The following is a 12,266-nucleotide window of genomic DNA, read 5'->3' as shown; positions in this document are numbered from 1 at the left end:
TTTATTTGTTTGTTTATTTGTTTGTTTGTTTTTATATAGCGCGGACTTTATTTATTTATATGTTTGTTTTTTTGTTTTTATATAGCGCAGACTTTAACCGAAGGTGTCAGAGCGCTTCACAATACGAACGTTAAGGATACATGAGGAGAAAATTACAAGTGAACAAATTACAAAAGCAAACATTAAGTTACATGAGGTAAAAGTGACAATTGTGAGCAAACAAAATACAAGAGGTATCAAACGGTACATTACAGGAGGAAACGAGTGATGTGGTGGTGCCCCCGAGTGATGTGGTGGTGTCCCGAGTGATGTGGTGGTGTCCCGAGTAATGTGGTGGTGTCCCCGAGTAATGTGGTGCCCCTGACTGGTGCCCCCGAGTGATGTGGTGGTGCCCCTGAGAGATGTGGTGATGTCCCTGAGTGATTTGGTGGAGCTGGAGGGTGGAGCTGGAGAGTGGAGTTGGCGGTGGAGCTGGAGGGTGGAGCTGGAGGGTGGAGTTGCAGGGTGGAGTTGAAGGGTGGAGTTGGAGGGTGGATTTGGAGTTAGAGGGTGGAGTTGGAGGGTGGAGTTGAAGGGTGGAGTTGGAGGGTGGAGTTGGAGGGTGAAGTTGGAGTTGGAGGTGGAGTTGGAGGGTGGAGTTGGCGGGTGGAGTTGGAGGGTGGAGTTTGAGGGTGGAGTTGGAGGGTGGAGTTGGAGTTGGAGGGTGGAGTTGGAGGGTGGAGTTGGAGGGTGGATTTGGAGGGTGGAGTTGGAGGGTGGATTTGGAGTTGGAGGGTGGAGTTGGAGGGTGGAGTTGAAGGGTGGAGTTGGAGGGTGGAGTTGGAGGGTAAAGTTGGAGTTGGAGGTGGAGTTGGAGGGTGGAGTTGGCGGGTGGAGTTGGAGGGTGGAGTTTGAGGGTGGAGTTGGAGGGTGGAGTTGGAGGGTGGAGTTGGAGGGTGGAGTTGGAGGGTGGATTTGGAGGGTGGAGTTGGAGGGTGGATTTGGAGTTGGAGGGTGGAGTTGGAGGGTGGAGTTGAAGGGTGGAGTTGGAGGGTGGAGTTGGAGGGTAAAGTTGGAGTTGGAGGTGGAGTTGGAGGGTGGAGTTGGCGGGTGGAGTTGGAGGGTGGAGTTGGGCTGTGGAGTTGGAGGGTGGAGTTGGAGGGTGGATTTGGAGGGTAGAGTTGGAGGGTGGAGTTGGAGGGTGGATTTGGAGTTGGAGGGTGGAGTTGGAGTTGGAGGGTGGAATTGGAGGGTGCCTCGCTTCACAGACTAATTATCATGCGATCGTCTGATAAAATATAGGGCTACACAGCTGCAGTAACCCAACCCACGGGGAAATGAATGAATATTATGAGCAAACAGTCATGATGCTGGCCAAGCCAGGGTAAAGCCTCCTCACACTCCATCTTCCTTACCACAGCGAACTCGTACTGAATATGCATCAGTGTGGCTTCCCAGGCACCTGGGTAATTTCTTCCACAGGAGAGTTCCACATTTGAATTAAATTAGTTACGAAAAGGTAAGTAGGCGGATGGACAGAAATCACGTTTTACTGAAATATAGGCACAAGAAAACGTGTTTACAAATTAAGAAAGTGAATCGCCAAATAATTGTGATGTAGAACTGACAATTGTTTACAGGCTCAGAGCAGCAATAGTAGGCTACATCAGGATATGCACGTTGAATGTTTAGACAGCACTTATCTAATAACTGCAAAGGAGAGACTTTTTACTGCCTTTGTTGTCACACTTACATATGACTTCAAGAAAATATATTTGACTTTCTGAGGGCCACGAGTTTCTGACCTGACAGATGCTCTTACTTGGAAGTAAATGTTCGAAGGCCGTAGATGCTCAGACACTCCAGCTCAAAGGAGAGAGTAGAGACAAAGGAGATCTGCAGGGAGTGTCTAATTATTTAGAAAAAAGAGGCAAATGACAAACAAGCAGCCCCTGCACGGCTCATGCAGGGTATGCGTTTGCAGTTGTACAAGCAAAACTCGGAAATTCTCTAACTTTGAAGTCAGAGAATGAAAATAAAGACAAACTTGAAAACAGCCGTGTACTGATTCCACCTCCCCCCGAAACCGTACTGCATCAATCTTGCCAGAGGGCAGAATGGCAACTACATGGTGGGTGTGCAGCATGCTGGTAGGGTGCCAATTAAGCCCCAAAAACGCAAACACTTGAGGGAAGTGCTCTGTTAAAAGGAAGCCTGGTGGTTGTGAGCCGGGTGTCAGGCTGAGAGGGAAAAAATCGGCCAGAATATTTAAAAAAAGACGGGTGACACGCTGAGTGGGACATGCTCATTTATAATTGCAACCAAAAAAGCATATAACATAAAACAAAAGAGAACCTTGCGAGGCATGGCGTTGGTGAAGCCGGTATTGCGCTAATCAAGCCAATAAAGCACAAACACTTGAGGGAAGAGCTTGGTAAAAATGAAGCCTGGTAGCCATGATCCGGGTTGCTCACTCAGTGGGAACTGCACGTCCAAAATGTAAAAAAAAAAAGGTTCCTGATCCAAGGAATAGGAAAGAACATGCGTGCCACACTGCTTTAAAAAAAAAGCTCTCGCATTGCTGTGGCGGAGGTGGGGGGGGAGGCGGAAAGCAGCGATTAAAAAAAATAGAATGCCGAGTTTTGCGATAAACATATTTTAACATGGATGGATGTGTTGGCAGGGGTGTGGTGATTTAAACGGAAAGACATTGCACTAACAGGTCTGCTGCTGCCCTAATGGGCTTGCTCTGGTGTGCCTGTGTGAGTGCGTGTTATTGCATGTGCTACAGGCCCGACCCCTGCTGCGCATGAACTGTTGGCACTGCAGTTGGCACACTTTGCCTCCTCCTGTGCCCACATGCTCGCCCCTTGGCTAAGAGGCCATGCTTTCTGGAAGTGGCTAAGTTTAGCTCTGGGGGCGCACTCAGCATGGCCAGGAGGGCAGGGGGAAAGTTCATGGCAGTCCGCCGCCCTGCTGACCCGTGCAACTGTCCCCTCATTGCCAATCTGCCCAGGGGGCAGAATGGCAACTACATGGTGGGTGTGCAGCATGCTGGTAGGGTGCCAATTAAGCCCCAAAAACACAAACACTTGAGGGAAGTGCTCTGTTAAAAGGAAGCCTGGTGGTTGTGAGCTGGGTGTCAGGCTGAGAGGGAAATAATCGGCCAGAATATTTAAACAAGTGAAATAGCGTAGGGACGGCTCAGGATCGGGGCCGGAGTGGTGCCGAAGGGTGTGAAGGATGGGGGTGGGCGGGGAGCTTAGGGATGGCTCAGGCTCGGGGCCGAAGTAATGACAAAGGGTGTGAAGGATGGGGGTGGGCGGGGAGCGTAGGGACGGCTCAGAGGCCTGAGGCAGAGCGCACCATATGGAGAGGGAGGGGGGTGGCAGTGGGAGGGTGATTGATGGGCGGGGCAGTGCTGGGGAAGCCTTTGATGGGCCTGGCGGCCGTGGAGAAACGCACACAAACACTTGAGGGAAGTGCTCTGTTAAAAGGAAGCCTGGTGGTTGTGAGCCGGGTGTCAGGCTGAGAGGGAAAAAAAACGGCCAGAATATTTAAACAAGTGAAATAGCGTAGGGACGGCTCAGGATCGGGCCGGAGTGGTGCCGAAGGGTGTGAAGGATGGGGGTGGGCGGGGAGCGTAGGGATGGCTCAGGCTCGGGGCCGAAGTAATGACAAAGGGTGTGAAGGATGGGGGTGGGCGGGGAGCGTAGGGACGGCTCAGAGGCCTGAGGCAGAGCGTACCATATGGAGAGGGAGGGGGGTGGCAGTGGGAGGGTGATTGATGGGCGGGGCAGTGCTGGGGAAGCCTTTGATGTGGCCTGGTGGCTGTGGGGAAATGCTGCTGGCAGTGGGAAGGCTGGGCTGGGCATGCTCGTCCACAAGGAGTCATGTGACTCTCTCGTGCACTGTCCAAAATCCGCCGAATCCGCCTGTTAGGAAAGGAATTTTTTGGGTTGACAACAATAGGTTCGAGTAAACTCGACCTAAAAAGTGACGTGTGCAAGTTACAAAGGCGTACAAAGTACAAGTAGAGGTATAATACTGCAATAAATGGCAGACACTGAAGCACAAGAACAAACGTTACGATACAATGGCACATCTTCCATCTGATGTGTATTCATTTTGTACTTGCATTATCCTTGTTAGTAATCTCAAATTCCATTGCACTTAAAGTGATCTTGACATATTCTGTGTGGTCTTAGGCCAGAAATGTTTTCACACTGCTCAACACTATGTGATTTTTAAACCTTCCTTGTCTGATCATGAGCCGTTGCTGTGATTTAGCAAAAGACACACAATTGGAGTGGAGTGGAGAATTGTGGCTCACTGGTTAGAGCGGCAGACTCTGAAGCAGAGATCAGGCCCGGGACCAGGGTTCAAGTCCCGACGTGGCAGGGTCTTGGGCTCAATGTCTGTGGACTTGATAATTCTCGCCTCGGCGCCTACTCTAATCATGGGTCCCACGCTGCAACTCTGGGCAATAGCTTGCTTAATCTCCACAACGGCCCCTACAACACTGGGATGCCTGGCTTCACCTTGGGGGTGCCCAGGAGGGGCATCTCACAGGGAGAGCCAGGAAGGGTTCCACAGCGTTATACAGCGCCGGGACGCCCCGTTGGGGCAGCTGTGCGCTTTACAAAATACATTACATTTACAATTGATGGACGGAATTCAGAACAAATCTAAACATTCACCCCCAGTCAAGAGATTTGGGTTAAATCCCTCATTCTTGTGCTCACCATGCCACCCCAGTTTAGACCTGGCCATATGCAAATCAGTCTTGACCCTGTGTCACTTGGGAACAGTCCAGCTCGAACTGCTAAGCCAGGTCCTCCCTGGACTGGAAGCAAGCATCCTAGGACCGGTTTTGGGGTTCACCCTTCGTCAGCCTGTAGTGTAGTTCCTATATTCCCAATAGGCTCTGCGCATTGGAATAATATATCCTATAGATTTGACATAGGACTTAGGTCGACTAGGTCTTTATCGAAAATATTAGACTTAATTGTGATTGTCAGCTAGCTCAGAGGTCACTAGAAACTTTCTCGAATAAACAAGAAGGGATTAGTTTCTGACAACAGCATAAACATGACAACGTTGTTTCCCCAAGAATAAAACGTATCTTCAGAGTTGTTGAATACAATAGATAGATATTTTACCCAGTCAATCGTGCATGCTTCGTTTCATCAGAGGTGCAGAGAAATAGGCAGGCGTTTTCAATAAAAGGATTTATTGAACAGTCGTCTTTCTCATGCAAGTAAAGTGAACTGCTACAATCGTAATACTGGTTGCAAAGTATAATACCTACAGTAAGAAGAGTATTATAAAATAATACTGTAAAAGCATTGTATGGTTTCTAAACCATAGATCAATACATACATAAATAACAAAGTCTAAAAAGTACTTAACAGGTGCTTCTAAAATACGCCTACCCCAATGTACCTAACCTAAGTCTAGTACAAGGGAAGAAGTAAGTGAGGTGTGGCATAGGTTTAGTTTTCTTTGCCAAGAATCTATCCAAGATTTCTCTTCGGGTCTAATCAGCTCCGTACCTTGGTTTTAGAATGAAGGAGGTCTGGTATCTCTGTCTCGGGACTCGATTTCCCAACACCCCGCGAGGGGAGCTTGGAAACACTGGAGCTGAATTCTCAGGGAGAGAAAGGCAACCTCTCTATCAGTGCGCCAGCTGGAGGGTCGGCTTCCTTCGGCACTTGCTGTAGCGAGCTGTGTCGGGCAAGTAGATAGTCGAGCTGCTCCGAACCACTGTGTGTTTGCTAGGGCAAGTGTAGACATATTTATACCTTGAAGGTGTCTAGTTTGACATAAAGTTGGACATAATAACATCACAAAGAACCCCGGGGATTGGTAGTTCTTTGAAAACTCCATGATTTCTAGGGCAAATCAATATTCAAGCAAGAGGATGTCCCTGACTGCTGAAGCAAAGTTTTCCAAGAAATTGTTGTGGCTTTTTGGAACTAGTGGAAGTAGCCATACCTGTATTTGGTCTGGATGGGTTATGTCTAAATATGGGTATGATTTCTATGTCTATATAAGGGCAATGTGAATTATACCTATATAAGGGCATGAATCGGTAAATTACGCTTGGATTCTAAAATGCTACACAACACCCACTCCACTTTATTATGTTCGATATTACTAAATTCTAAGCATTTTTTAAACATATCTAAAGCATGATGTGAAAAAATCCCTCCCAAAATACATAAAATGCATTTGAAACGGTTGTACACGAAAGATGAGCATTTGCGCTGTACGCATTTAAAAAGCAATATTTTCATTCAAAGCATGTAATGTGACATTGGAAAATGCTTATCAGAATGAGGCATGAAATAACATTTATGAAAATGGCTCTGAAATGCAGAAGAAAATTCGAGACCATTCCATGACAGAATATATAAACTGTTTAGGTTGTGGACAAGGTCAAATATTGTCTCTTGGAAGACTTTCAAAGAATTCTTGTTCTCTAAGAATAGTTCTACTTTAAGCAGATTACTTTGTGCCCCAAAAAAAAGTAAAATTTTGGAAAAAGTCAAATCGCAGAAAAATAGAGTTTTTAAGTTGGAAGTTTTGTTTTGAAAAGTGAAGGTCGAATACAGAGTCTCATAGAACGCTGCGTGCTAACTTCAAAAGTCATTCTCGTTGTTTGGAAAAAACATGAAATCCTCTAAGCTGGCAAAGAAATCGTCTACCACAGTAGGTGAAAGTTGGACCACTTCATTAAGTAGACCGATAGCACATAAATGTGAAGCATCGCCGTCAGCGTTAGCAGCGTTAGCAATGTTCGAAGGAGAAAGAGATGGTACCTGTGTACCTGTCGATCCACGTATCTCACCGTCAGCAGTTTTCGTCTGTGAGATCTCAGTGAATGCCGTCATCAGGATTGGTAGCCGCTGGGGGCAACACAATGCATTTGCCGTTATTGAACCAAGCAAGGTATCAATATACGTTGGCAGTGCTGATGGAAGTGTTAGACAGATGTACAACACACATTCTTCTCCACATAGCAGGCATAGTAGAAGAGGTAAGATGCAATCTTGCCAGATTGGTTGGAATGATAGGAACCATGTGGTATTCAGGTCTCTTAACCGAGCCAGGCCCAGGATCTGTATAATGTGCTCACAACACTTCATTGCCAGGAGAGTGTTCTCTATGGTAATCTGGGTGTTGCTGCTGACCGGACTTGCCATATCCGAGCAAAAGGACCAAGAATAGTATTCCTACTACGAGTCCCAAAATGAGAGGCAGGCCGCCAAATACAGAGTGCACGAAGTTTGGAAAAATGATGCTTCAAATGGTGCTAACAGTCCCGAATACATGTCTTAAATACATGTACAATACCACTGGTATCAGACATGTTTAAGATTCGATACAGAGTGCAGAAAGTTTTGGAAAATGCTGATGCCTGCTTCAAATGGTGCTAACAGTCCCGAATACATGTCTTAAATACATGTACAAAACCACTGGTATCAGACATGTTTAAGATACGACCTAACATTTCTACGAAATGTATGGGGCAGTTTGTGGATTAAAGGGCATGTATCTCTGCAGAGGACCTTGCAACTTGTAGTTCATACGTCTCTTTGGACAAGGTCAGTGGCACAGTTTTTTGTAAAAGAATGGCTTTCATTCTGCTTAAAGTATCAATTCGAATAGAAGAGCTGTTCAGTGAAGGCCATCATGGCGACTCCCCGTCTGTCTTAGCTTTAGGAAACAATACTTGCATACAACAAGTGACCCTGGCTGACAAAGTTACGAGATATGCTATTCCTGGCATCATTCCACAACAGCTGTGATCATTCAACATTATATAGCTTCTGTTAGAAAGCTGCCTAAAAATTGGATCTATCACTGCTGCTGGAGAACCAAGCAGGTGGCAGGATAAGTTGTTCGAAGACCCTTCACAGGCTCCATGTAAATTAATACCCTGACATAAAAGTATACCACTTAGTGTGCTTTTACATTTTGTACCACTAAGAAATACTTCTTTTCCCCCACTCCAACATTTTTGTGTGTATGGTAATTCCCAGGTCGACTTTATGTATTCCTTACCCAAACTTTCATACACGGCAGCTGGTATATGTTTCAAACAGTATTGAATATTGAAAATTGTGACAGGCCGAGTGATTATCCCGTGTATTAGCCTTCTGTTGCAGGTTTTTCTGAAACAGTTAATGGTAATATTTTCAGTTTTTCAATGCTCAGCACCGTATAGTCTGCTCCTCTTTGTGCCAGAGTGATTTGTTTATCTGTAAGGTTAAATACAGAAAACAATGACGTGGTGTTGATTAGACGCCATGGCACATATCCAGAGCAAAGATTTTGTAACGTCCAGCCTAAAAGAATTATAGAACGTAATTGAGACTGTCCATGCTGTAGCATGAGCAAGTCCTGTTCCATTATGTCAATGGCAGAGGATACTATGCTGTCCAAAGAATAAATTCTGGATGACAGGGTCGTTAACCCATTGTTAACTACAGAGAGTGCTTTCTCTAAATTAATACAATCAATTTCTCGTATTCTTTTTGCAGTCTCTGCCTGTGTCGCTTTCCAAGCTTCATTGTAAATGGCATATATACCTGCGTATATGAAACGTTTAACGTTTATGATGTCGTTTTGCTGGACCTTGTAAGAAGTCCCCTTAAATCAACACCATCTTTAAGTAAAAATAAGTGTTGTTTAACCTCTGTAAGTGTCGATTTTTGTAGCCACTCAAGGCACAGTTTTCCTACACTGTATGTTGTTACTATCACTGAATGTTGTCTCTGGACATATCTTGGATCTGGCCTAGATTTTGTAAACCCTTGTGTCTTGTTCAGGAATCTATTTTGACAGTTATTCGTGTCTATGGGCCAGATTAACCATTTTTTTCCATTCAGGATCAGTTCTGATTTTTAGAAAAATTAATTTTACGTCGACCCCTCCCTCTGAAGTGTTTTTACTATCAGGTGTAGGTGTAGGTATGGATGGTTTGTTCAAATCTTTTATCTTAGCCAGGCCAAGGCAGGATTTCTGCTCAACAGTGTTGTTTAAAAACATTATTTGTTCAGGGATAATGCAGGCTTGAAATAAAGCTTTTATTCCCTGCACTTGCCAGTCTTTTGAGCCCCAGACAGTTTTTGTTTCTATGTTGTCACTCCAAAAGTCGAAACCTAATGAGGACAGCTGGGCATAAAAGGCTGCAGAATAAATTTGCTTAGTATTAGTCAACATACTTTTCATTCCTGTCTTATTACCATTTTTAAAGTAAAAGGTTTCTGGATTTGAGACATTAAAGCTTGAGAAGTATGGACATTTTTCATAGAATGTTTCTGAGCTACCCTTTGGTGGAGTTGGGCAATGTTCCCATTGTTTAAAAGTATAAATATTTCTAGGGTTTGCAGATTTGTTCAAATAATGATGACCATAATGATTATAACAATACATTTATGCATAGTCTGATGAACCTTCTAAGTATTCATGTTTTGTGAATTTAGCAGACATCTCTAAATCTGACATCATATTATTAACAGTCTCAAAGTCCCAATCTTCAGAAAACGTGCTGGGTGAAACAAAGTCACTCAAGGAAACCTTGAATTGATGTGGAATCTTCAACAGCTCTGCAGGGCCATAGATGTCATAATCAGTTCTGTCCCATGCTATACCCCAGGTATAGGGATGGCTGTGATGTTCTCTGATGTCAAGTCTCTTTGTTCACGATGAGATGATTTGTGCAGCTTTAGGAGCAAGTTGATGTTCTTACTTGCTGTGTCCGGTTTACTATATCTTCCATTTATCAGCATTCCCAAATGTAATACAAGAATTAGCCAAAGTAGGAGAAAAAGTATGCCTAGCACAATCCAAAGTTCAACCCATGGTGAAACCAGATACATTTTTTCAAGTTGCTGAAAGAGTTCTGTTACTTGATCTTTAAATAGTTTTATTTGCTGGTGTCATTTCAGGCTCACTGGGATGCTCAGAAAACGTATAAAAGTTAATGAAATAGCCAGAGGCAGTTCTGTCAATTGTTGGAATTGCATCAGGATTTTATGAAATGACTGGGGCTACCGGATCCTTTGTCATATTAGTGTAGTCAGATGCTACATCATTGTATACAGGAGTGTCTTGATGAACTGTAATTTGGGTCTCAAGAGGCACAAGTTCCAGAGCTTTATTGCTTAGTCCTTTGTTCTGTGCTGCTGAGTCTTCAAATGTTATCAGTCTCTCAGTCTGAACCTCTTGGATAGTAGCAAGATTTGGTCTTCTGCTACATCTTTGTAGTCCACTGGGCCTACTACTTATTATCGGCCACATGATGTGGTTTGACCAGGTCGATAGATACGAACCTGTTCTCTTTTCTTCCAGCAAGGGGCGACAGTAACACTGTTCTTGATCCGTGGATTACTAGCACAGGTACTGGTTTTCTGTAAGAAGGTCCAAATTCCTTCTTATCCGCGATCTTTTCTCTGACTAGATCCCCAATCTTTGGAATCCAGACAGGCCTTGCTGAGACGGGTGGTTCTCCTTCAGTGGTCGTTGGCTTCTGTATTGTGTTGTTTTGACTTCTCTTTTTCTCATTTAAGTCCTGCAAAACAGCCAAACGGTCTTTGATATCAAAGGGTTTTTGTTCCACCACTGAAGTGTGACGATTAAGGTCCTGGACAAGCATTCTAGTACCAAAAAGGATTTCATATGGACTGATTCCACTCAGAGAATTTCTTGGCAGATTATTTAAGCTACGTTGGACACTTATTAAATGTTTGACCCACCTGTCACCCGAGCCTAATTCCCTAGCTGTTATAGATTTCTTTATGTCCCGTTTTTTTCTTTCCACTACAGAATTTCCCTCAGGATGGAATGAACTTGAATACCGCAATGCAACACCCAGCTTGGCCATGGCCTCCTTGTAAGCTTTGGAGCTAAACGTAGCGTGCCGTCTGCGTATGTGCCGATAAAGACTCGCAAATCTTTTATAACAGTTCGGGCGTCAGCCGAGCACTGAGGCAACATGTAAATGAATCTTGAGCAGGAATCCACTGCGACCATGATATATTTGTAGTTACCATCCCTCTGTAAGGGACCACAGTGATCCAGGTAAATGCAATCTAATGGTTTATCAGAAATTAAAAGGGGCGTCTGCGCCGGGTGTTTCACTGTTGAAACTTTTATTTTCTGGCAGATTTCACATTCCAAAACATAGTTTCTGGTCTGTTTCCTCATGCGCGGCCACCAGTATCTTTGTTTTAATAATGACACTGTGGCGGAAACACTTGCGTGTGCAGAGGCAAGCTCTTCATGTGCTGCTAAAATTAGTCCTAATCTATGTTCCATGTTTGGAATTACTCTATCCCCCACTCCAGGGATTTGAGCAAAAGGAACATTATTTACATCAGTTATATATGAGTACTTGAGTGGAAAGCCTTTTGGTAACGTTTTTCCGCTGTCTTTGTTGGAAGCGGCGACAGCCTGCATTATTTTGCTGTCTATTTTTGTTTTTGAATGGGTGATTGCAGCTACGGAAGCCGTTTGCACAGCTGCCTTCGCGGCTTCATCAGCCAATGAATTCCCTGCAACGTGAACGCCATCACGCTGATGACTCAGTGTATGGATCATGTGAGTCTTTTGTAGTTCTTTCTGTAATTGAACTACTTGTTCCCAAAGCAACTTATGCTTGATTGTGCCACCTTTTGCATCTTTGAAACCGTTTTGAACTTAGTTCTGCAAGTATTTATTGTAAGATTGAACGCAGTAATACGAATCGCACACTATGAGTGTGGGGAATTCGCGATCAGTATTTTCAAGCGCCATCTTGAAAGCCTGTAGTTCAGCTCGCTGAGCTGTACAGTCTCCGAGAGATAGTGTTTTTGTGACCATAGGTCAGAATTTACCATCGCACCAGCGACCTTTAACAATCGCGCACGCAGCACTATAAGCTTGTTTACTCCCAATTGCGGGCTGTGCTGATCCGTCTGTATAAATTATACATTCAAACTGTTCCAGAGGCAGAATCTCAGTTGGCAGAGGACATTCTTGTTCGTATTGTAGAAATTCTTGTGTTTTCAAATAGGGCTCAAAAACGTATTCAACGTCTGTTGCAGCAAGAGAGTTAACCCATTGTATCTTTATTGGATGTAAAGCCTTTGCATTCGGAATGCTTGCTTTTGTCACTGCCTCTAAGGCCGGTACAGGAGTAACGACAATTATGCGTTTACCCTGTGCGAGAGCTCTCTCTTTTGCTACTGCAGTTTGAACCGCTGTCAGAATTTTTTCTGTTGAAGTGAATTTCATTT

The sequence above is a fragment of the Lissotriton vulgaris genome, chromosome 3_1, assembly GCF_964263255.1.
Source record: "Lissotriton vulgaris chromosome 3_1, aLisVul1.2, whole genome shotgun sequence".
Classification (NCBI taxonomy): Eukaryota; Metazoa; Chordata; class Amphibia; order Caudata; family Salamandridae; genus Lissotriton; species Lissotriton vulgaris.
The sequence above is the reverse complement of the archived record's forward strand: the minus strand, read 5'-3'. Positions refer to the sequence as shown.